This window comes from Lycorma delicatula, chromosome 13 (assembly GCF_047948215.1).
Source record: "Lycorma delicatula isolate Av1 chromosome 13, ASM4794821v1, whole genome shotgun sequence".
Taxonomy (NCBI): domain Eukaryota; kingdom Metazoa; phylum Arthropoda; class Insecta; order Hemiptera; family Fulgoridae; genus Lycorma; species Lycorma delicatula.
In genome coordinates this window covers 26,682,999-26,707,765 of record NC_134467.1, presented here as the reverse complement: position 1 = coordinate 26,707,765, position 24,767 = coordinate 26,682,999, and positions in this window count along the sequence as shown.

Sequence of the window (24,767 nt, the reverse complement as noted above, 5' to 3'; positions counted from 1 at the left end):
CTCGAGATATTAAAAGTGATCTCCTTCTTCAGCCTTGATCTTTTAAGTTGAAAATTTAATGGTATCAGTGCTCCATATATAGAAGTAATCTGACCATGTTTGGTCAAAATCAGTTCAGTAGTTCTGGAGATATAATGTGTGAGACACCGAACACGCATACGTACATAGAACATTTATACGTTTTTTTTTGTTTTTTTTTTAATGAAAAGATTATAACATTTCATTTCATTAATAAGTCTAATATTTTTTCATATTTTTTTTATTATTATTGAATTATTTATTTATTGTAAAACTTCTTTTACAATCAGAGGTTAATATTTATTAATAAATCAATATATTTAAATTAAAAAAACGTTCAGAAAAGGAGATGAAATATGTTTCGAATCGATGTGCAGATAAGTGGATGCTTCATCGTGACAATGCCCCGTGTCACACAGCCATTTCCATCAGGGAAATTTTACCCTCAAAACGCATTTCTACGGTTCCTTAAAGCCCCTATTCACGTGATTTGATGAGTCCTTGTGACTTTTTCCTTTTCCCGAAATTGAAACGTGTCTTAAAAGGACGTCATTTTTAAGGCACATCGATTAGAACCGATGTGCTTTCCCCTTGTAAGATCCAAATATTGAATTAATTAATTTTTTATTTGTTTATAACTCTGGAACCAATGAAGTAAATACCACTTATGATATATCGTTGAAAAGCTCTCAATGAGGGCTTATTACTGCGTTAAGAAATAATTCAAAATCCAAATAATTTGGATTTTGGGATTTTTTGGACACTTTTGGTCCAGGTGATTGTAATTAAAAGGGGTAATTCATAACTAGATATTTCAACAGTCTTAAATCCAAAATTTCAACATTTTACGGCTAATCATTTTTGAGTTATTTGAGATATATACGTAGATACAGACGTCACGCCGAAACTAGTCAAAATGGATTCAGGATTGCTCAAAATGGATATTTCCGTTGAAATTTGAAAACCTACATTTTTAGCAATTACAATACTTCCTTCCTTTTACAAATACAAGGAAGTAAAATGTCTTATAATTATTGAATTAAAAAAAAAAGAAAACATTGAAAACTAGTAATCGAACTGAGAACTCTCACCTTTCTGATATCGGTTAAAAAAATATAAAAACTATTCTGGACGGAAAAGGTTTTTTTAATAGAATGAGTTAGATAAAACTTAACAGAAGGAAAGGAATCAAAATAGTATTCTTTCCTATTTTATTATATAATAAAAATAAAATGGATTTATAATAACAAATAATAAAATCTAAAAATAATTTTATAATAGGAAAAAAAAAATATTTAACAGAATTTATTACTGATATTTTTGACATTTTATATGAAATATTTAACTCGTTATATAATTGTAGTTTTTAAAAAAACCTTTATTTTTCTTTTAAATAGCATAACATTCTTCAGTAATATTTATATATATATATAGAGCAAGATGATACGAATTTTCTGATTCATCATTCTGACGATAAAAGAGGGTTGAGATATACAAAATGATTGGTAGACACAAAGTAAAAAAAATAGTTAAAAAAAAATCTACCCTAAAAAGAAAAATATACTCCCTAAGGGTAAATTCTAAAAATAGACTTATAAGTTAAGTGCATCAATAGGTACCTGATGATGAAGGTGATAATGTATAAAATGCGTAAAAATATAGACTTATTTATATACTGTTAAAAATTAAAATTTTAAGCCACTTTAATTATTTATTAATTTGTATTTTGTTCTCTATGTAATGTTATTGGATAAATTTCGATGCTATAATTAAATCAAGACAAGAAAATCGTATTTTTACAATTAAACAATGAATATTTATAATCTAATATTTATTTATTTTTTTTATATAAATTAATCGTCGTATGAAATGGTAATTAACAGACTTCAAAGAAAGAGGAGGTCTTCCTCAATTCGATGTATATGTTTGTTTTATATACCAGTGTATCTCGAAGTTCCCCTATGACTTTCATAACATATGCTGCTTATAAAAATAATTGAAGAAGTTCATATAAATATATATCATAAAATGCTTCGTTTGCGAATTATGACTAGTGAAAGATTTCGCTCGGATTTAAGCTACCACGGTGAAATTAGTTGTTCTGAAATTATCCACGCATCTGATTTTTAAAATTCTCTTATAGCACCGCATTTCAAAAGCTTCTAATCTTTTCTTCTCAGATACTCCGATCGTCCAATTTTTACTTCCATATAAAGCGACGCTCCAAACATATACTTTCAACAATCTTTTCCTGATATTTAAATTAATTTTTGATGTAAAAAATTATGTTTGTGACTGAAAGCTCGTTTCGCCTGTGCTATTCGGCATTTTATATCGCTCCTGCTTCGTCCATCTTTAGTAATTCTACTTCCCAAATAACAAAATTCTTCTACCTGAAAAATCTTTTCTCTTCCTACTTTTACATTCAGTGGTCTATCTTCGTTATTTCAACTATATTACTTTTGTTTTGTTCTTTTTTAATTTCATGCGGTAGTTCTTGCGTAAGACTTCATCCATGCCGTTCATTGTTTCTTCTAAATCCTTTTTACTCTCGGCTAGAATTACTATATCATCAGCAAATCGTAGCATCTTTATCTTTTCACCTTGTACTGTTACTCCGAATCTAAATTGTTCTTTAACATCATTAACTGCTAGTTCCATGTAATGATTAAAAAGTAACAGGGATAGAAAACATCCTTGTCGGACTCCCTTTCTTATTACGGTTTCTTTTTTATGTTCTTCAATTATTACTGTTGCTTTTTGGTTCCTGTACATGTTAGCAATTGTTCTTCTATCTCTGTATCTGAACCCTAATTTATTTAAAATGCGGAACATTTTATTCCAGTCTACGTTATCGAATGACTTTTCTAGGTCTATAAATGTCAAATATGATGGTTTGCTTTTCTTTACTCTAATATTTTAGCAAATAACATAAATTTTGATAAAACTTATATTTTTGGAGATATTACGGAGTGAAAAATAAATATGGCCGGTATTTTGTAATTTGCGAAGATATTTAATTCCTGATTTTTTGCTAATTTTAAAACTTTATTACAAAGACGCTTATCAAATATTAATGTAATTTGTCTACCCAAACCCGAATTATAAATTTTTATATAAAAATAACAAAATGGCGGACAGTGGGAAAACAAAGGAGAAATCATCCTTTTTTCCTAAGGATATTTTTTGTTTAGTTTTACAAGTAGAATCCGAAAAAGTATAGCCAGCCCACCATTTAAGAAACACCTTTTACAAATATATATATATATATATAAAATAGCCTGTTTCTAAGTATTCCCATGAGAATTCCTAAAAAAAAGCTTCCCATATCATTACAGATAAATTTTAAATCTTGAAAATTATAGTTTAAAAAAAAATTAGTAGTTTATATACCTCTCCCACTCTGTTCCCCCCCTTTTTTTTAGGAAAGTTACAAGTTTATTTAATTTACTTAACTAAACTTTCTATGTGTTCTGAAAAGATTTATTTTAATTGTTATTAACAAAAATTATTTCATCAATTTACACTTCCTTCGATATCACATATACAGATCAACACGTATTATAATTTACTATTGTGGTTATGTTAGTTGTTTTTCTCATACAAATATTTTTAAAATCCTCGTTTTGTGAGCACTGGTAGTTCAGTTGGACGAATACCTATATAAAACAACAAAATGGTGATCCGGGTTTGATTCCCAACCGGTTTCGTTTTTTTTTTTTTTTTTTTCATTTTTCTTACGTTTATTTCAAGATATATGTATTAAAACAAAATAAAAAAATATTTCATGAATTAATTTACTGTTATTGTTTTTTGTTTTAATTAAAAATATTTCGTTTCGTTGGATTTTTTTTAAACAGTTAAACTAGCCAAAGATTCCAATATTGCAAAAAAAAATCCCTTTCGGCACACCGGAAGGCGAAGATAGATTTCACCTGTGCTAAGTAGCGGATAAAAAAGATTTCCATCTTAAAGTTAAGAAAACTTCTAATTTATTCAATACCACAATGGATGCATGTGAAAAATGTTTCACGTATTTATCATACGACATGCCTCATCTTCTTAAAATTCCAGTAATATTTTTAACATCCCTTCCCGTAAAGGTTTGTCATATCAAAAATTGTTTCAGACAAAAGTTTTAGGTAATGCTTAGAAGACTAACGACCACTTTTAACGATTTGATGCTGTGGTTATTAAGAGAGGTTGTAATTGTTTTTGTCTTTGAAACCCCATTTTTCCCACTTCCTGGTCAATGGTTGGTGTCAAAAAACCTTACTTGTATATGTTTTATACCCTTATCCAAAGAATAGTAGGAACTTTAAACGAATTCGATATTTTACTTAAGAAGAAAGTTATAGCGATATTTTGTTTTTTTACGTAAAAGCCCCCCATTTCAACCCTCATGGTCCGATTTTTACCATTAACGAAATCGACCGTGATTTTGGGACGTTACATTTTATGTATCTACTTGAAAGTGATTGGCGCAAAATTCCGGCAGTTATCGTGTCCACAAGAAAGTGAAATATATATATATATATATAAACTTTTGAACTGACGGTGGTTTTGAGGTCTAGGGGATGTGAAACGCGAAGATATGTCGACATTTTCTGGAAGTTGAATCATGGTACCCATTACATTTACATTTACAATTTTTTTTTTGTTTATTTTTTATTTTTTGTTTTGTTTAACCTCCGGGCCCACCGTTAGGTACTGCTTCAGAGGATGAGATGAATGATTTATAACGTGTGTGAAAATGCTATGGTTGACCGGCATTCAAACCCGGGACTTTCGGATAAAAGGCCGAGACGCTACCACTTGCACTACGAAGGACGGCTTATGAAATCTACTTAAAATTTACCACGGGGCGTTTTATCTTGCTTTATTACTAATCACGATTTTTCTGTTTTTGTAATTTTGATTGACTATTATTCTAAAACGTAGAGATTTTTCGAGAAACGGTTTTTTCTCGTAAGATTATACGTTTAAATCATATATATATAAGTCCACCTTTTTATTACAGTCGAAAAAAACAAAAAAAAAAAAAAAAACGTTTGATTCAGTGACGCAGATTCCAAATGACGGACAAAAATTACAAACCTACCATTATGTAATAATTTTGTAAGTAGATCTGCACTTATTTCTATCTAATAGCATCCCTCAGTTTTGAAATATAAAGTTGTTTCCATACTATAATATCATCATGTGTAACGTGAAAGACGACATTCTATTCTTAAAATAATTTTACGTTAAATTAAACAAATAAAAAAAAAATAAAAAATCAATTAAATAATTTAATATATATTCCCGCATTCCTAACAACAAAATGTGTTAAGTAATTATTTATCGTTTTTATGATAATTCCTTTTTTTTATATTTATCAAGACAGGTTTTATATCTTGCGAACGGTAATTTTTTTTTACAACAGAAATTTTTTTGGAAGGTCTATAATACTGTAAATAATAATAAAATAATTAAATCAACCTAATAAGTCAAATAATAAACTAGAAATTACATTTAAAAAAAACAACTATTTTAATTACTTTTTTATATTTCTATTTAAAATCGACGTGAAATTTAACTTTAGTAAGTTGGTATTCAATTTGGCGCTAAATTCAAAATGTAATAATTTAACAAAGGATTGAGGTCATACAGCTAACCATCAGAGTATTATACGGGTGTCGGATTCTTTTTGCAGTTATTTACAGTCACTTGTTTTTTAAGTTGCGAAAAGAAGATTGCTATCTGCAATCTTCTTTTCAGAACTTAAAGAGTTGTGAATCAAGTCTTGAATCAGCAAATTGTGTTAATCGGATACCGTATATGATTAACTCGTATACCAACTTTACGGCCGTATGACTTTCAAGAAAGTTCCAAGGTCATCATATTTATAACCACATATTCCTATGTAAATGTTTTTCTCTTTTCATTAGCGAGGTCAAAAATAGGTCATTCCATTTAACAAAATGATGTTAAACTTGAAATAAGGTCAAGGTCAAATCCAAGGACACCATGAGTTGTCTCCCTCCAATCTGTGTAGTATTTTTTATAGTTAATTTTTTTGGATTGTGCGTAGTTTACGAGAAAATCGTCTGCGACAATTGAAATGAATCACTCTATACAGTTTTTATGCTTTGAATTTATGTTTCTTATTGTTTTAAGGTTCAAGATTTTTTCTGTATATAATCTACCATTTCTCAATCTCTCGTGTTATTCCCCTGTTTTTTTAATATAAGATTGATTCCAATTTTTAAGAAGATTTTATAAGTTACAGATAAGAATGAAAATCTTGTATAGTTATTTACATCTACTTTATCCCCTACTTTAGGTAGATTTCATAAGCAAGCTACCTATTGTAATGGGTACCATGATTCGGCTTCCGGAAAATTTCGACATATCATCGGATTTCTTATCCCCCAGACCCCAATACCACCGTAAATTCAAGTTTATATATGTAGTATATATATATAAAAGTATATATAGTTTTATATACAGAGTTACCATAAAAGAATGGTGCGGTTTTGAACATGGTTTAAATTAAAACAGAATTACTTACATTTTATGATTTTTATTTTTCAAATTTGTCGTCTCAAACATATTTTTTACGTAATTAATAAATTTCAATATGTGCGCCCTTACTCCCTCGATAAATGTCCAAACGATACTCAACTCCTCTCCAAACATTAGTTAACATTTCTTCGTTAATCGTTGTCATTGCTTAATTAATCCTGTTTTTTAAGCGGTTTAGGTCGCGAATTTTTTGTGTATAAACAACGCTTTTGACGTACCCCCACAAGAAAAAATCGCAAGGTATCAGGTCTGGTCTCCTTGGAGGCCAAAGTATGGGGTCCTTACCGGCTTATCCATCAATCTCCAAATTTTTCGTTCAAAGCGTCCGTGACCGACGCATTGAAGTGCGGGGGAGCACCATCTTGTTGAAAATGAAGTCGATGAATGTTTTCGAGTTTATCCGGCTGAGGAAAGCAATAATCGGTTAACATGACAAGATACGCGACTCCATTAATTGTTTTTTCAGCAAAGAAGAAAGGCCATATTACACGATTTTTCATCACACCACACAAGACATTAACTTTAGGCGAATCGCGTTGTTTCTCGATAATTGCGTGTGGGTTTTTAGAGCCCAATATTCGTGAATTGTATCTGTTAACGCATCCATTCACGTGGAATGTAGCTTCGTCTGTAAAAATTATATCGTCTAAAAATGATTCGTTTTCACTCATTCTGTCCGACATTTCAACAGCGAAATTGTAACGTTTTACACCATCATCGGGTTTCAATTCCTGCAGGATCTGGATTTTATAAGCGTGTAATTTCAGTTTTTTTACGTAAAACTTTGTGAACTGTTGATTTTGGAATACCTAATTCGACGCTTTGACGGGGGATGGATTTCCCAGGACTTCTAATCGCCGATCGTCTAATTAGTTCAACCGTTTCGCCCGGTACACTTGGTCTGCCGGTTGATTTCTGTTTCTTAACCGATCCGGTTTCTTCGAATCGTTTGAACCGACGTGTTATGTTATTTTTGTGTGGCGGATCTCTTCCTAATTCACGTCGAAACGCACGTTGAACTAAAATTACGGATTTTAATTCAACCATCAATAAAACACACTTTCCTTTATCTTTATCCGAGAACATAGTAACTCACTAAACTCACCGCAACAACAAATGACTTTGTGGTTACAACTGCTGATAAACAAACTTTTGAGTTGGAGGCTTTCAGGGATTCCAATATAACATCTAGAAATTTTCCTACAATCTTCCTATGAATTACTGAAACCGCACCATTTTTTTATTTATAAATATCAATAAATATGTGTAAAAAAAACCCGCTTTTTATGTCTGACAGATTAAAACTTTGTTAAATGTGTAATAAACACATAAAAATTTTAAGCAGAACTTGTAGATAATGTAATTTTGAACAAAATGTGTAAAGTTGAGTTAAACAAATAAAATAGAATAATTCGAATATTTCTTTTTCTTCATTATTTTCAAAATTATGAAAGTACCACGAGAAATTCGTGATATATTCTCTCTCTCTCTGTGTGTGTGTGTGTGTGTGTGTGTGTGTGTGTGTACATATATATATATATATATATATATCAGGATTTAGTTATAGAAATATTTATTTCGGTACGTAATTTTTATATAATGACTCATGAATTTTTTATTTTATTTTTTTTTAAAGATATTCTTACCTGTAAGGGTACATTTTTTATTGTTATATAACAAAATAATAAGGGTAAATTGAACGTAACGAAGTAGTTATTTTTTAAAGGGTAGTTTAGAGTTTAGGCTTAGGATGGTATTGTGTACAGGTGTCGGAGGAGTATAAAAAAATTAATAAATAATTCAAAAGATAATATTTGCGTACGTGTGTGTATGTATTGTGTGTGTGTGTGTGTGTGTGTGTGTGTGTGTGTGTGTGTGTGTGTGTGTGTGTTTGTCGGCTACTGTCTATGGCTATTTATTATTACGGTGTATTCAAGACTACGCCTACATAAAATACCTGAACTACATAAAAAAAAGAAACATTTCATAGTTAACTAAAAGAAAAAGACCCCTAATATATTAAAGAGGTTGTAAAAATATATAAAGAAGATAATCTAACAACCCTATCACCTAAATTTAGATCAAAATAAGCTGATAATATATAATCATTGTTATTATATTAAATAACCTTTTTGTAATTTCATCTTGTGATTTTTTCTTGTATTTTTATATTTCTTCTATAAAATTTAAATATCGGAATATTTTTTAAAATAATATAAAAAAAATTAATATCTATATGGAAATAAAATAAATTTAAATATTTTTTTTTTCAATTTGTATTAAAAAAAGCAGGGGCAAATAAATATGAAGAATACAGAACAATTAGTTTAACTAGTCATGCATCAAAACTTAACTAGAATTCTATACAGAAGAATTGAGTGGTGAGTGGAGGAAGTGTTAGGAGAAGACCAATTTGGTTTCAGGAAAAGTATAGGGACAAGGGAAGCAATTTTAGGCCTCAGATTAATAGTAGAAGGAAGATTAAAGAAAAACAAACCAACATACTTGGCGTTTATAGACCTAGAAAAGGCATTCGATAACGTAGACTGGAATAAAATGTTCAGCATTTTAAAAAAATTAGGGTTCAAATACAGAGATAGAAGAACAATTGCTAACATGTACAGGAACCAAACAGCAACAGTAACAATTGAAGAACGTAAGAAAGAAGCCGTAATAAGAAAGGGAGTCCGACAAGGATGTTCCCTATCTCCGTTACTTTTTAATCTTTACATGGAACTAGCAGTTAATGATGTTAAAGAACAATTTAGATTCGGAGTAACAGTACAAGGTGAAAAGATAAAGATGCTACGATTTGCTGATGATATAGTAATTCTAGCCGAGAGTAAAAAGGATGTAGAAGAAACAATGAACGACATAGATGAAGTCCTACGCAAGAACTATCGCATGAAAATAAACAAGAACAAAACAAAAGTAATGAAATGTAGTGGAAATAACAAAGATGGACCACTGAATGTGAAAATAGGAGGAGAAAAGATTATGGAGGCAGAAGAATTTTGTTATTTGGGAAGTAGAATTACTAAAGATGGACGAAGCAGGAGCGGTATAAAATGCCGAATAACACAAGCTAAACGAACCTTCAGTAAGAAATATAATTTGTTTACATCAAAAATTAATTTAAATGTCAGGAAAAGATTTTTGAAAGTGTATGTTTGGAGTGTCGCTTTATATGGAAGTGAAACTTGGACGATCGGAGTATCTGAGAAGAAAAGATTAGAAGCTTTTGAAATGCGGTGCTATAGGAGAATGTTAAAAATCAGATGGGTGGATAAAGTGACAAATGAAGAGGTATTGCGGCAAATAGTTCAAGAAAGAAGTATTTGGAAAAATATAGTTAAAAGAAGAGACAGACTTATGGCCACATACTAAGGCATCCTGGAATAGTCGCTTTAATATTGGAAGGACAGGTAGAAGGGAAAAATTGTGTAGGCAGGCCACGTTTGGAATATATAAAACAAATTTTTAGGGATGTTGGATGTATAGGGTATACTGAAATGAAACTACTAGCACTAGATAGGGAATCTTGGAGAGCTGCATTAAACCAGTCAAATGACTGAACACAAAAAAAAAAAATTAAAAAAATTAGAAAACTAACAGTAAGAGATTTTTACACAAAAAATCCCTTTCGTTACGTCGGAATATATTTTAAAATACAGCAAATGTCTATAAATACTTATTCGAAAAGATTGTTATAAAAACGCGCCACGCTTTTATTTAACTAAATATTTTCATTACTTTTAATTTTAAAATTTAATAATTATTACATTTATTTATTTTTTATTTATTAGATATTTATCTTTTACTTTTCAGTGCATTTTTATATTTCTTAGTATATTATATTTTTTTGTTTGAAATTCTTTATTTGATTTAATTTTTATTTTTTTGAGGGTTTTTCTAATTTGTTTCCTTTTTTTATTAATGTTAACATTAATATTAGTTAAATAAAAGCTTTTTTAACAAATAATTTTATATGTAATCAAATATATTTTTCTATTTTTTTTTTTTGTTTTTTGTATTTTTTATTTTTTAGTCTTAATGAACAATAAATTTGTTACATCCAAAAAAAATATTCTTAATATTTATATCTGAATATATTGTTTGTTCAAATTTGTTTATTTATTAATACAAAAAAGTAAAAATATTTATTTTTACACATCGAAGTTACATACGTGTATCAAATTACATTGATTTTCATACGATAGTTCTTGAGAAATGAAAATTTTCAACTAAATGCTTGAATTTAGGGTAGGGGTAGCGTGTGAGGGCGTGAGGATGGGTCATATCAAATTCCGACACCGTAGTGCTGCATTGTCATCGAAGTTACATACGTGTACCAAATTTCATTGATTTTCATACGATAGATCAAAAGATATAGCAGTTACAAGATTTGATTATAACTAAAGCAAGTTAAATAAAAGATTATATAAATAATTACCCAAATTCCATTTTTTGATTGATTACCAATAACACTTTCCTTCTCGCAGCATAGTTTTAGAGCTATGCTGTCAGATAAGTAAGAAAAGAAGAAAAAATATTGAATTTATTTAAAAAATTAGGTGAAATGAAAAACCATCTAAAAGAAGATATAATATATTCAAACAACTATAATAGTTAATAGTTAACTTAGTATGTTATACTATTATAACATACTATAGTATGCTTGAATACATATTATAGTTTAATTGTAGTTTGTTGTATGAACATACAGTTGAACATACAACTATAGTATGTTCAAACAATTATAGTTGTAGGAAAAGATGTTAAAAAAATTTGATTAAAAACAAGTAAAACAAAATGAGTAAATTACGTAAGAAAGAGTATTAAAAATATACTACATAAAAATGAAGAAAATTGCTAACGAATATAAAACGAAAACAAAAAGTAAAAAATAATCATAAGAAACAAAATTCAAGAATTAAAAATAATAAAAGAAATATAAAACACAAAATTATACAATATAAATTTAAATGACAAAGAACAAAACAAGTATATAAATCTTTAAAAAAAAATAGAAAAAGATATAACCCAAAATTAACCTTACAAGGTATTAAAACCAATAAAAAAAAAATTGCAGTTATAAACTTTAAAAACTGCACGTAAATTTTATAAATGAGTCTAAAATACATATATAAAAATATGATGTCGGTTTAGTAAGGTAAAGATGAGAAAAGCATTTAAAAAAAAAGTAATAATAATAAATAATAGCGCATATAAAAATCAAAGAGAAAGAATCAATAATAGTGGTTAACGTTACCATTTTGTATAAATAGAAGCGGTAAATTTAAAGAAAAACCCTTCGGGTTACACCCAAAAAAAAGCCCTGAGGTAAAAAACTAACCTCTCGAGTATTCGATCCATATAATTCCACCTATAAAATTGCCTAATCACTATCTTACTATAACGGACAATAACATAAAGAGAACAACACACAACAGTAAGTTTTCGCAAACGATTTCATCCCGATCCGTAATTCTTTATATATTTTTTTTTTTTTTATCTTATTTTATGGGTAGATGAACGGGAGAATGAAGAGGGGAGGAGAGATATAACCTTTTATCATATATTAGACGTTATTAACTGAACAGGTACAAAACTAAGGAATTTATAAAAAAGAAAAAGATATTTTTTTTTTATAACTAATCATCAATATTTGCCCATTCTTGATGTAATATCTAGTATCATAAAATATAAATATAACATTGATAAATAAAAAACTAAAAAATTAAAATCTCCGTGGCAGAGTTTTAGCGTCTCGGATTTTCATCCGGAGGTCTCAGATTGGAATCCCGTTCACGTATGATATTTTTTATAAGCTTCAAATTTCGATTTCCATACACCTTATTTGTATATTAGAAAAAAGGTGCCGCGTAAATGTTACTTTATGTTTCATTAACATGACCTTGTAGCACTTCGTAGCTGCAAACGAATTAAAAGCCCACCAATTTTCATCTGATGTCAAAAAATAAAAGGTATTAAAGTCTCTGAGTCTAGCCCATCCGGGCAAGCGTGCCTACGTAAAACGCGCCATTCCTCATACTCGAAGATTGTACGTTCCGCAGTGTCCACCCTATTATAATATATGCAGCAGAGCAAGACACGCCTGCCAAACCTATGCAAATGATACTCGAAACTCCCATGTCCTGTTAACATTTGTGTCATGAAGAAATTCATTTTGTCGTGACCCCTATTTGTCAGTAATTAGCCGCCTGATCCAATTAGAACCTCCGCCTGTCATCCATATCATTTTTCGGGAATGTAATGGACCAGTTATAATTATTGGGTCCGAAATTAAGGTGGTTTTATATGAAATCTGACCTGCGAAATTGGAAAAAAAACTTTAAAATGTATTTTTAATAGTTCTAGAGAAATCTGGGATAAAAGATAAAACATTAGAATCTTTTCATTTCAAAATTTTTACATTTGTATTGTTTTTTTGTCTTCAATCCTGGTTTGATGCAGCTTTCGTAGATTCCCTATCTAGTGCTAATCGTTTCATTTCGGTATACCCCCTACATCCCACATCCCTAAAAATTTCTTTTATATATTCCAAACGTTGCCTGCCTACAAAATTTTTTCCTTTTACCTGTCCCTCCAATATTAAAGCGACTATTCCAGGATTCCTTAATATATGGCCTATAAGTCTGTCTCTTCTTTTAGCTATATTTATTCAAATGCTTCTTTCTTCATCGATTTGCCGCAACATATTTGTCACTTTATCCACCCGTCTGATTTTTAACATTCTCCTAAAGCATCACATTTCAAAAGCTTCTAATCTTTTCTTCTCAGGTACTCCAATCGTCCAAGTTTCACTTCCATATAAAGCGACGCTCCAAACATATACTTTCAAAAATCTTTTCCTGACATTTAAATTAATTTTTGATGTAAACAAATTATATTAATGACTGAAGGCTCGTTTTGCCTGTGCTATTCGGCATTTTATATCGCTCCTATTTCGTCCATCTTTAGTAATTCTACTTCCCAAATAACAAAATCTTTTCTCTTCCTTTTTTTACATTCAGTGGTGCATCTTTGTTATTTCTACTAGAATTTCATTACTTTTGTTTTGTTCTTGTTTATTTTCATGCGATAGTTCTTCTGAAGCGCAGGGCTTCATTCATGCCGTTCATTGTTTCTTCTAAATCCTTTTTACTATTAGCTAGAATTACTACATCATCAGCAAATCGTAGCATCTTTAACTATAAAATTTCGATATAATTATTTGGTTTTCTATGGTCGTTAGGAGTCGTTCTTATTTGTATTTAGTTTCCGTAAAATTTATTCATATCAATTTTCTCAGAAATGAATTTTCTATAATATTTTTTAAAATTTTTAACTGTTTTACTATCCGGTCAAGGTTCACTTCACTTGCCCTTCTCATCTTATCCAATGAACACTGGATAAAAACACTTTTTAATCCAATGAAAATTTTATTTTTTACGACAATTAATTTTTTAAAATTATATATATTTTTATATTTTAAAATTGTTGTATAAGGAAAAATATGACAACATATTTGTAGGACTTTCCCAGCTTTTTTCTGATGTACGACTTATAGACACATACACACACAACTTAATTTAAAGTATTTTTAATTTTATTTAAATACAATATTTTTGTTTATTTAAGTCAGTGATTCTAACTAAAGCGCGTGCGCATACCGTATTTCTTCGTGCGGGTATGGCGGTATTACCGACCACCTTAAATACGTTTTTACACTTTAAATATTATCCATTTATTAAATTCTACCGCTCACCTGTGACGTCACAACATAGTAGTCGACTACAGCAGCAGTCCGGCTGCTAAGTGGGATGTAAGGTTTGTAACTGGGGTTCCTGGGTTAAGACACCACTTTGATAAGGAACAAATTTGAGATGCTAATAGAAAAAACTGTAACGAAAATGCCTTCTATAACGTTTGAAAATTATTCCTATTTTTGGATCGGGGGTGCAATTTATCAAAAATATTTTATACAAAAGATTTTTTTTTTTTATAATTGTTCACAAAGATATTAAAAAAAATGTAATGAAAATCACTCCTTGTACTGCCTTCTCTTTAAAATTAATAACATTTTTAGGGTGGGAGTGAAATTTAGCAAAAAATCTTTTTTTACAAAAGTTGTTTGCTTTATTAACATTTAAAAAATTAAAAAAAAAACAATATATATATATATATATATACTTGGGGAATACCAAGGGGGATTTAGGCCATGGAGAGGTTGCCCGGAGCAAATAATATCCATAAAACTTATGATGGACTTATATAAAAGACGGAAAAAACAACTAATAATCACCTTCGTCGACTTTAAAAGGGCCTATGATTGTATACACCGACCATCCATGCTGAATATTCTGAGAAACCTGGGCCTTCACCCTAAACTCGTAAACATGATAAAATTAACTTTAACCAATACCCAGTCCAGAGTGAAATTCAGAGGTGAACTCTCTCAACCCTTCTACATAAAAACTGGATTGAGGCAAGGAGACGGCCTCTCACCACTCCTTTTTAACTGCGCCCTTGAATTTGTCATGAGAAAATGGTATGAAATAAATTCCAAAAATATAAAAATGGGTACTAAGAAAAACTCCATCACACTAAATTGCCTAGGATTTGCAGATGACCTCGCTCTTTTAGCAAATAATATTCAAGAAGCCAAAACACAAATCATGAGCCTTCAAAACCTAGCACAAAAGATAGGGCTTCATATCTCTTTCGAAAAAACTGAACTAATGGCCATAGATCCTCTGGTAATAGAGCACATTACGGTAAACAATCAGAGAATTAAAATAGTAAAACAATTTAAATATCTAGGGGAAATAATAACCTATAATTTAAATGAAAAAGTGACATGGCAAAACAGGACAAATAAAATGATTAAATCCCAAAAATTAACTTGGTCAACATATAACAAAAAATGCCTTTCTGCTAAAACAGAACTTAAACATTATAAAACTGTAGTACAGCCAGAAGTCACCTACGGAAGCGAGACCCTTTTCAAAATCACTCAGAAAAACCGAATTGAAAAAATTCTGAAAATAGAGAGGAGAATTGTCAGAACGTGTATCAATAAAAAACACCAAAAAGAAGGCCGATGGTGGATTGTGCCAAATGAGGTGGTGTATCGAGAAATAGAGCCTGTTACTGATACTATGCGGAAAAAAAGAATCTCTTTCTTCGGTCATCTCATAAGGACACCGCAAACAAGACTGTCAAGAAATATCATTGAAAAGCTCTGGTTCCAAAAGCTAGAAGTAGGATGGATCAAAGAAATTAGAGAAGATATGAAAGAATTGGGAATTTCCCTGACCGACCTACAGAATAAAACTGGAAAAATTACAAAGCTAAAAGATAAAAGCATTAGATTTAAACAAAAGACAGACAAACGACAAAATACAACGAAGAGGGTGTTTACGGATGAAGAAAAGAAAGCAAGATATGAACGGATGAAGAAATACTGGGCAGCTCGAAAGAGTAAAATAACACGCTTTTCTCAGAAAAGATCCAACTAAAATTGACTTAAGTGGTCCCATGTTGGCCGTAAAAGCATAATAATAATAATAATAATATATATATATAAACTTAATTGTGCAAAATCTGGAGACAAATTCGTTTTTCCCACTGTATCTTCCACCCCCTGACCTTTTGAATTAACAAATAACAAATTTAAAACCATCAATGCCCTCCTCGTACTATAGAAATATTAACAGCTTACTATGGAAATATTAACTAATTTTTCTTAAAAAATCAATTGTTGAAATTGGTCAAAAAGTTCTCGAGATATAAGACAATTTACACGCTAACGTACGTACGGACATTTTGTAGCGAAAATTTCGATGCCATTTTTCTATTTTCTAGGGTCGTTAGGGGTTAGTTCGTCAAGGTGCATATCAAGATCAGCATACTTTCCCTTCTATATAGACGGGAAAGTAAAAATATTTAATTTTACAATTATGTCAATTTTTAAATGATAATTTTTCTTATAACACAAAGAGTTTCTAAAATAAAAATCTGACGTGGACACCACATGACTTCCTTTTACGTCTATTAAATTACATAAACAAATTTTTAAAAGTACATAAAATTTTATTTCATTAATAACGTCTGATATTTTTTCAATTTTTTTTTATTATTATTATTTATCGTAAAAATCTTTTTACGATCACACTTTAATAATAATTAATAAATCAATATATTTAAATTAAAAAATAAAAAGTTAAAAAAAAGAGATGAAATCGGGAATTTGAACCGATGTACCTTCCCCTTGTAAAATCCAAATATTTCATTAATTAAAATTCTACTTGGCTATAACTCTGGAACCAATGAAAATAAGTACCACTTATGTTATAATGGTTGAAAAGATCTCAATGAGGGCTTATTACTGCAGTTATGAAAAATACCAAAATATCACATTTCTTTTTTAATTTGGGCTTTTTTGGAAACAAAACTTTCGAGAGGTTAATAATTATTAATAAATCAATATATTTAAATAAAAAAATAAGAAATATAAAAAAGGATATGAGTCAGATTCGAACCGATATGCCTTCCCTTTATAAAATCCAAATATTTCATTAATTAAAATTTCATTTGGCTATAACTCTGAAACCAATGAAAATAAGTACCACTTATGAATATCGTTGAAAAGCTCTCAATGAGGGTTTATTAATGCAATTAAGAAAACGTCCAAAATTCAATTTTTTTTTGATTTTGGGCTTTTTTGGACTCTTTTGGTTCAGTTGATTGCAATTAAAAGGGAAGGTGCACAACTAGATGTTACAATAATCCTAAATCCAAAATTTCAACATTCTACGGCTAATCGTTTTTGAGTTATACAAGGTACATACGTACGTACTTTTACAGAAGTCACGCCGAAAAAAATCAAAATGAATTCACGAAAATGTATATTTTCGTTGAAATCTGAAAACCGCAATTTTTCGCGATTACAAAACTTCGTTGTACGAAGCAAAAAACGTTATTTCTTCGATTAAAGTCACGTTTTTTTGCAACAGTAATTTCTGATAAATTAATCAGTTTTTTAAAATTATCAGTTAGATTTAAAGTGGTTGAAAAAAAAATAACTATTTTAAAACGTTAGGAATATAATTAAATAATTTAATATTCTATATCTGTTTTAATAATTAATTTATATAAGAATTAATTTTAATGAAATATTAAATAAAAAGACCCACTATTGAGAAAATGAAAAAAAAAGTTACGAACAGAAAAAATAGAAAATATAAAAGCGAGATCTTTTAAAGACTTTAAGGGGTGATCTAACCAGATATGACAGTTAGTAAGATGAGAAATTTATATATATATATATATATATATGTGTGTGTGTGTGTGTGTGTGTGTGTGTGTGTGTGCGCGCGCGCGCGCGCGTATAAGAGATAGCGCTTTCGGGAAAGCAAGACTAAAAGAAGTCGTAGAAGAAAATATGATGAAGGATGTAAAGATTCTTGGCACGCAACCATGTTGACTAAAATAACATATTAGAAAAGATGCACGGTTTTAATATGGTATAACATCTTCCGCCGCATCGTGTATTCCTTGAGGGTTTATCTTCGTGAGAGATTTTACCATAATTGAGTTAGACATGCAAACTAAAGAAAGGTGTAAAAAGTTTTCTTGATTTTTTATTATTTTTTTTTTTTACTAACTGACTGAATATTTACCGTAAGCTATTTTCAAAAACGAAAAAATAATTTGTAAAATGGAAAGAATTTTTATTTTTTTAATATATAAAGAATTCGTAGAAAATTTTTATGAATGTTTAATAAATTCATAAAGATATATATATATATATAATAAATGACAAAGATTATGTCATTAAATATCATTATTAAAAAAAATAAATACACAATTAGAACAAATTTGTTACGAATTTCTAGTTTTTATAATTACATAAAGAGAAGACACGAACATATAATAATATTAATAATGTTTACTTTTTTTGCCGCAAGAAATTTACATACAAAAATAATTAAAGTTAAACCTGCTAACCAGATATCATCTAATCTTAATTTGGTTCTTAATTAATAATAAAAAATAAATTATATACTATTTATCCTTTTTAAATCTTAATAGGTTTTTTAAAAGTTTAAGTTACTTTAATAAAATGTATTTTTAGTTATAAAAGATGGATTAGGAAAACTATAAATTTTCAAATATTGTTAATGACGTTAAAAAATATTTTTGCATGTTTTGTAATATTTATATGTTAATAAAGATTCACAAACCAATTTTCAGTTTTTTAAAATAATTACGAGTATGTGATTTCCATCCCGGTGTACGCCATTCCTCGAATTGAACACGAAGATTTTTTATGACACTTTACAACACTGTGGAAACTTCACACATTTCTTAAATTCTGTTGGTTTTGAACTCCATGATTGGTGTTGGTCGAGTTCTATAAATTTTGTTCTTAATGTAATCCCACAAGAAAAATTCGCATACCCATAAGTCCAGTGATCTTTGAGGTCAAGGAATTTCACCGAATTTTGAGATTACGTGGTCACTAAAGAGCAATCGAACGATTATCACTGATGTTTTTATAATATTAGTTTATCCATCTCAGGGAAGTTTTTGATTTATTCAGACCCCCTTAAGGGAAGACCTTGTGACGATCCCGGTCACCACACCACCCCTCCGTTCCTAACTCTGATGAGCTTTATTGGAAATCATTTTTAGACCCTCTAAACTTGATAAAAAAACACGGTCATCTGTTTCCCCTCTGTTACGATGCCACCGATGCAAATCAAATTCATCGGCAGACATTTCCGTCAATTTATTTACACAACGACCCCCTTCTTTCTTTTTCTTGTTTAGCCTCCGGTAACTACCGTTTAGATAATTCTTCAGAGGATGAATGAGGATGATATGTATGAGTCTAAATGAAGTGTAGTCTTGTACATTCTCAGTTCGACCATTCCTGAGATGTGTGGTTAATTGAAACCCAACCACCAAAGAACACCGGTATCCACGATCTAGTATTCAAATCCGTGTAAAAATAACGGGCTTTACTAGGATTTGAACGCTGGAACTCTCGACTTCCAAATCAGCTGATCTGGGAAGACGCGTTAACCACTAGACCAGCCCAGTGGGTTACACAACGACCCCCTACCAAAACTTACAACCTTCAACTATCAAATTAATCGATACGCGGAAGCGTGATCCACGTGCCTTCCTCTAACACTGAATATTTTACACAAAAATTCTTTTTATATCTAATTTGCATGGCATTTGATTTACATGACATCTCTTCCGCCACCACCCCATTCGGTCGCCCTAAAGCATAATACCGAATATCTGTGCCACAAACAGCTACTGAGCCTCGAATAAATTTAGCGACCAATGTCCTAACTATAGCTCCTAGAGCTAACCTAATTGCGTGAGCGAACTAAGCATGGTACCACACACCACTTGCTTCGTGTCCCACCGTTCACTTGTCATATATTCTAATGGGTAGGCGCACCCCGTCAACTATTAAAATATATGACATTCAATAAATTAAATTTATCACGTCAAGACAGCAATTCCCTACCACTCCAAGGTCGCTGAACGCCAGCAAGTACCTGTCCACCAATATTAAAGCGCTTGGAACTTTAATTGGCTGATGGCCAGCCATAATTCTCGGGTAGCTTACCACAGCAGCGAGGTAGAAGTCTTTCCCTTAAATAAACTACCCTCTATTTAACATCCCTTAAATAAACATACTCTAATTTCAATTAGACTATGCGCTCAGACCGTTACTTGATTGAATCTTTATACTTCAAAAATACTATTTTCTTACTAACATGACAAGTGTTAATCGCAACAATAAGAATTTTGTCCTACAATTCAATTTACTCAAAGTTCTTTTGATTTACTAAAAAAATCAAGAAACTGTTGCAAAAATTTAATAAAACTCTAATGAAGTAATATCCTATCTCTCTGCACTGGTCCGCTTTCATCAGCGAGGTCAATGCCTACACCAAAAAAGGTTTCAAGCATTGAAACATAACGAGTGTCACAGTAGTTGGTATTTCTTCAAAATTCTCTGAAAACAGCAGTCAAATTGTCACCGTTTTCGTAATGCACACACGCATTAAATCCTAAAAAAAGGAAAAAAGAAAAAAAGGATAGGTTATCCTTTTTTTCAAATGGTAAGATTTGCTTTGTCTCAACTGCAGAATCGTAAAGTACTGCCATCTTCACACAGCTGCCATGGCGCGTTTTAAAATTTTCATCTTGTATATTAAAAAAAAAGACGCTAGCGTCAAGATAAAATTTTTTTCCTGTGTTTTAATATTAAGGAGAGAAAAAATACAGGATATTAACGTAAAGAAACAATTATCGAACGTGAATAAGATCCTCTAATATGTAATAATATATATTATTTTTTATTTTAAATTTATTGAACTAATTTTCTTAATCTTCATAATTTTCAGAGATTAAATAGAAAATTATAATAAATTTTCCTTTTTTTTAAAATTATTTTACATTTTTTTATAATAAATTTTTTGTCAGTACATTATTAACTTAATATTCCAAATAAAGGCGATACCTGTTAATAATAATAAAATTTCTCTTTATAATTTTCTACCAATTGATTTCTTTTTAGATAGATTTACATTCATACTACATTAATTTTTCTGTGAAGACGCTCGGTCTGTTATTGAGGTCATTGAACCTTAATATCCCCTTCCATTTTACATTATGATATTACGACCATCAACATTAAATATTCTTTTATTACCCGAGTAGTAGAATTTTCTTCACTTCACTTCAAAATTTCATAATTTTAACAATTACATTTTATTTTTTAATAATTATTAATTTAATTATATCATTAATTAAATTATATAAATAACAAAAACGCTAAAAAACTATTTACAAAGATTTTACGTAAAATTTCCAATTCTTCTGACTGTTAAACAATCTATCATAGTCAGTAAAAACTGATAATAAAAATTTATTTAAGGATATTCTGGTGGGTTTTCAATTTACAGTCTTCGACTGACATCGAAGACTGACTTAATATATCATCTGACACTTTCTTTTTTTTTCTTTTAATCCACTATTCCTTCGATTTCAATCTTCATGAGGAATTCTTTTCTGAACCAGTTTCCTAGTAAATTCATAAATTCATCTTTTTTCGTTCTCTTACATTTTTTAAGCATTTCTCTTTCTTCCTCAATCATTCCCAGTACTTCTACCACATAATTCCCTCTTTTTCTGTTTAGCCTCCGGCACTACCCTAAGGTACTTTAGAATAAAAATGAAGATGATATGTATGAATATAAATTATGTGTAGTCTTGTACAACCTTAGGTCGACCATTCCTGAGATGTCTTTTTTCTTTTACCTGTTTAGCCACCGGTAATTACCTTACAGATAATACTTCAGAGGATGAATGAGGATATATGTATCAGTACAAATGAAGTGTAGTCTTGTAAAGTCTCAGTTCGATCATTCCTGAGATGTGTGGTTAATTGAAAAACCCAACCACCAAAGAACACCGGTATCAACGATCTAGTATTCAAATCCGTGTAAAAATAGATGACTTTACTAGGACTTGAACGCTGCAACTCTCGACTTCCAAATCAACTGATATGGAAAGACGCGTTCATCACTAGACCAACCCGGTGGGTTATTATTGAGATATCTGGTTAATCGAAACCTAACCACCAAAAAACACCGGTATTCAAGATTTAGTATTCAAATCCGTATAAAGTAATCTCCATTACTAATATTTAAACCTTCGAACTCTTAACTTCGAAGTCAGTTGATTTGCGATGACGAGTTCATCGCTAGACCAAACCGGTCTAATTATATTATATATAATTCTTTTTTTTTTTTTTTTTATATTCCCACCTACTCCTCTGGAACGGATCTACAATCAAGTTTGACTCTTGCCAGAGGAGTGTCCTTTACTCTAGCTCGCCTCCCCGCCCGCCGGCTGTATGTCCGGCACGGCATGTCAGTTCACCGGTTAGCTCTTTTATTTCGTAGGTGGAAATTCCACCTACGACAAGCCGTCATCAGCGAGCGGTTTCTTCTTGACGAGCTTCCTCATCTTTCTTCTTTATAACTGCGGTTATAAACGACGAGATCACATTAAAGTTATCCTCGTTAAGTAGCATTTTATCCACCACATTCTCCGTAGATAATGGTCCTATACGTCTTACACAGGATTGCCTGCTTTCAGTCCAACGGTTACATTCAAATAATACATGTTCAGGGGAATCATAAGCCCCACAGTAAGGACAGTTGTTGTTATCTACCCTTAGTCTCGCACATAAATAGGACCTGAACGACCCATGCCCTGTAAAAAATTGCGTTATCCAGTAATTTATGTCCCCGAACTTCCTTTCTATCCACGGTCGGATCAAAGGTATCAAACGATGTGTCCATCGTCCCGTGTTGGCTACATCCCAACGATGTTGCCAATTACGCAGCATCTCTTCATATGGTTCTTTAGAAGGTTGTCCACGTACTATACTCACTCGCATCTCCGCCAGTTGTTTAAGCGGAGGAACTCCTGCAATTACGAGTACTGCCTCGGTGGAGACTGAAGAATATGCGTATATCACTCTTAAGCCCATGCGCCGTTGAATTCCTTCAAGGGCTCTTCTGTTCTTGTCGGCACGCAGAGCTCTTTCCCAGACTTGTATACCGTAAAGTAAGATGGAATTAACTACGTGAGCGTAAATCTTACGCTTCGCAGTTCTGGATCCTGTCATATTACCGAGTAATCTGCTAAGATTTTTGACCGTGCATTCAGCTAGTTTACGTATTTCATTCACGTGTGCCGTAAAACTCCTCCTCTTGTCAAGCCAGATCCCTAAATATTTGGCTGAAGTCTGTTGCTGGACAAGATTACCCCCTACTCGAATTAGGATGTCAGATATTCTCCTACGACCTGTCATGACTACGTATTTTGTTTTACCATGCGAAAGTTTTAAGCCTTTAGTAGACATCCAGACTTCTGGATGACTACCATATAATTCTAAACTTTATTTATAGCACTTTGCTAGTCTCTTCCTTAATTCTTTGTTTAACGGTCTACTAAATTGGCTTTTTCTTTATTAAAATATTTTTTATGAAATTATTAATAAATATATAAATGAATTATAATTTTAATTGTTAATATGTTGTTCGTTAATTTTATCTACGGTAAAATATAAGCAGTGGTAAAGGATACAATATAAATAAAAAGTAAATGATAGAATGAAGGGGGAAAACAAATAGCAAAACAAAAAAACATGAAATTTAAATTAAAAGCAAAGAAGAACCCATAATTATGACCATCTGCTTATAATGAAGTTTTAACGTACAAAAATATATTAAAGATTTGACCTTGGTTTATCATTCAAGCAACTTTTTTAATATTTTAGTAATTTTTTGTGTAAATATCAATTATGTACAAAATGATATATTGTAAAAAAAAAACTCGTATAGTTACTAAAACTCTATTAATCCTACAATAAACCGTAGACTAGACCTATTAAATTGGCCTACTTTATACTTAACTATAAAAATAAGCAATTTTCATAAAAGAGAAACGGGAGGCATAAATAAGATAGAAGTTATAAGATAATTAAATTCAAAAATAGGGGTGACAATTTTTATAGAAAAAATATTATAGAGAAAGCTTTTATTAGTTTAACTGATAAAAAAATTAATTAAAAAATACGAATGAGTGATCAAACGCAAAAAAAAAAAACTAACACACGCACACAAAATATTAATTCACTCATATAAGACAATATAAGATAGAAGATATTTCCAAGAAACACCGGCAGAAGATAGAGAAAGGAACAACGTGGGTGATACCACCCATAATTGAATCAACATTTTAAGTTACATAATGTTTAATTAAAACAGATGGTTGATTAATTTATGCTTTGTTTATCTTTAATTATTTATCTCTTTTATGTTTTAACCAAAAATTAAGAATATAATTTCACCGCTAGAGCAACCTTCATCAACTTTACCAAGTAACTTGATTTTTTATCATCTTTTTTCTCCTCTCTCTGAAGATTAATGAAGTAAACCAAAAATAAATTAAATTATGCCCATAGTAATTTATTAATTTAATTAAACGAATATCTATAATAAGTAATGAAGTTTTATAATTGTTTTTAAACTCCGTTTAAAAATTAAAATACTACTATTGTCCGTAAGAAA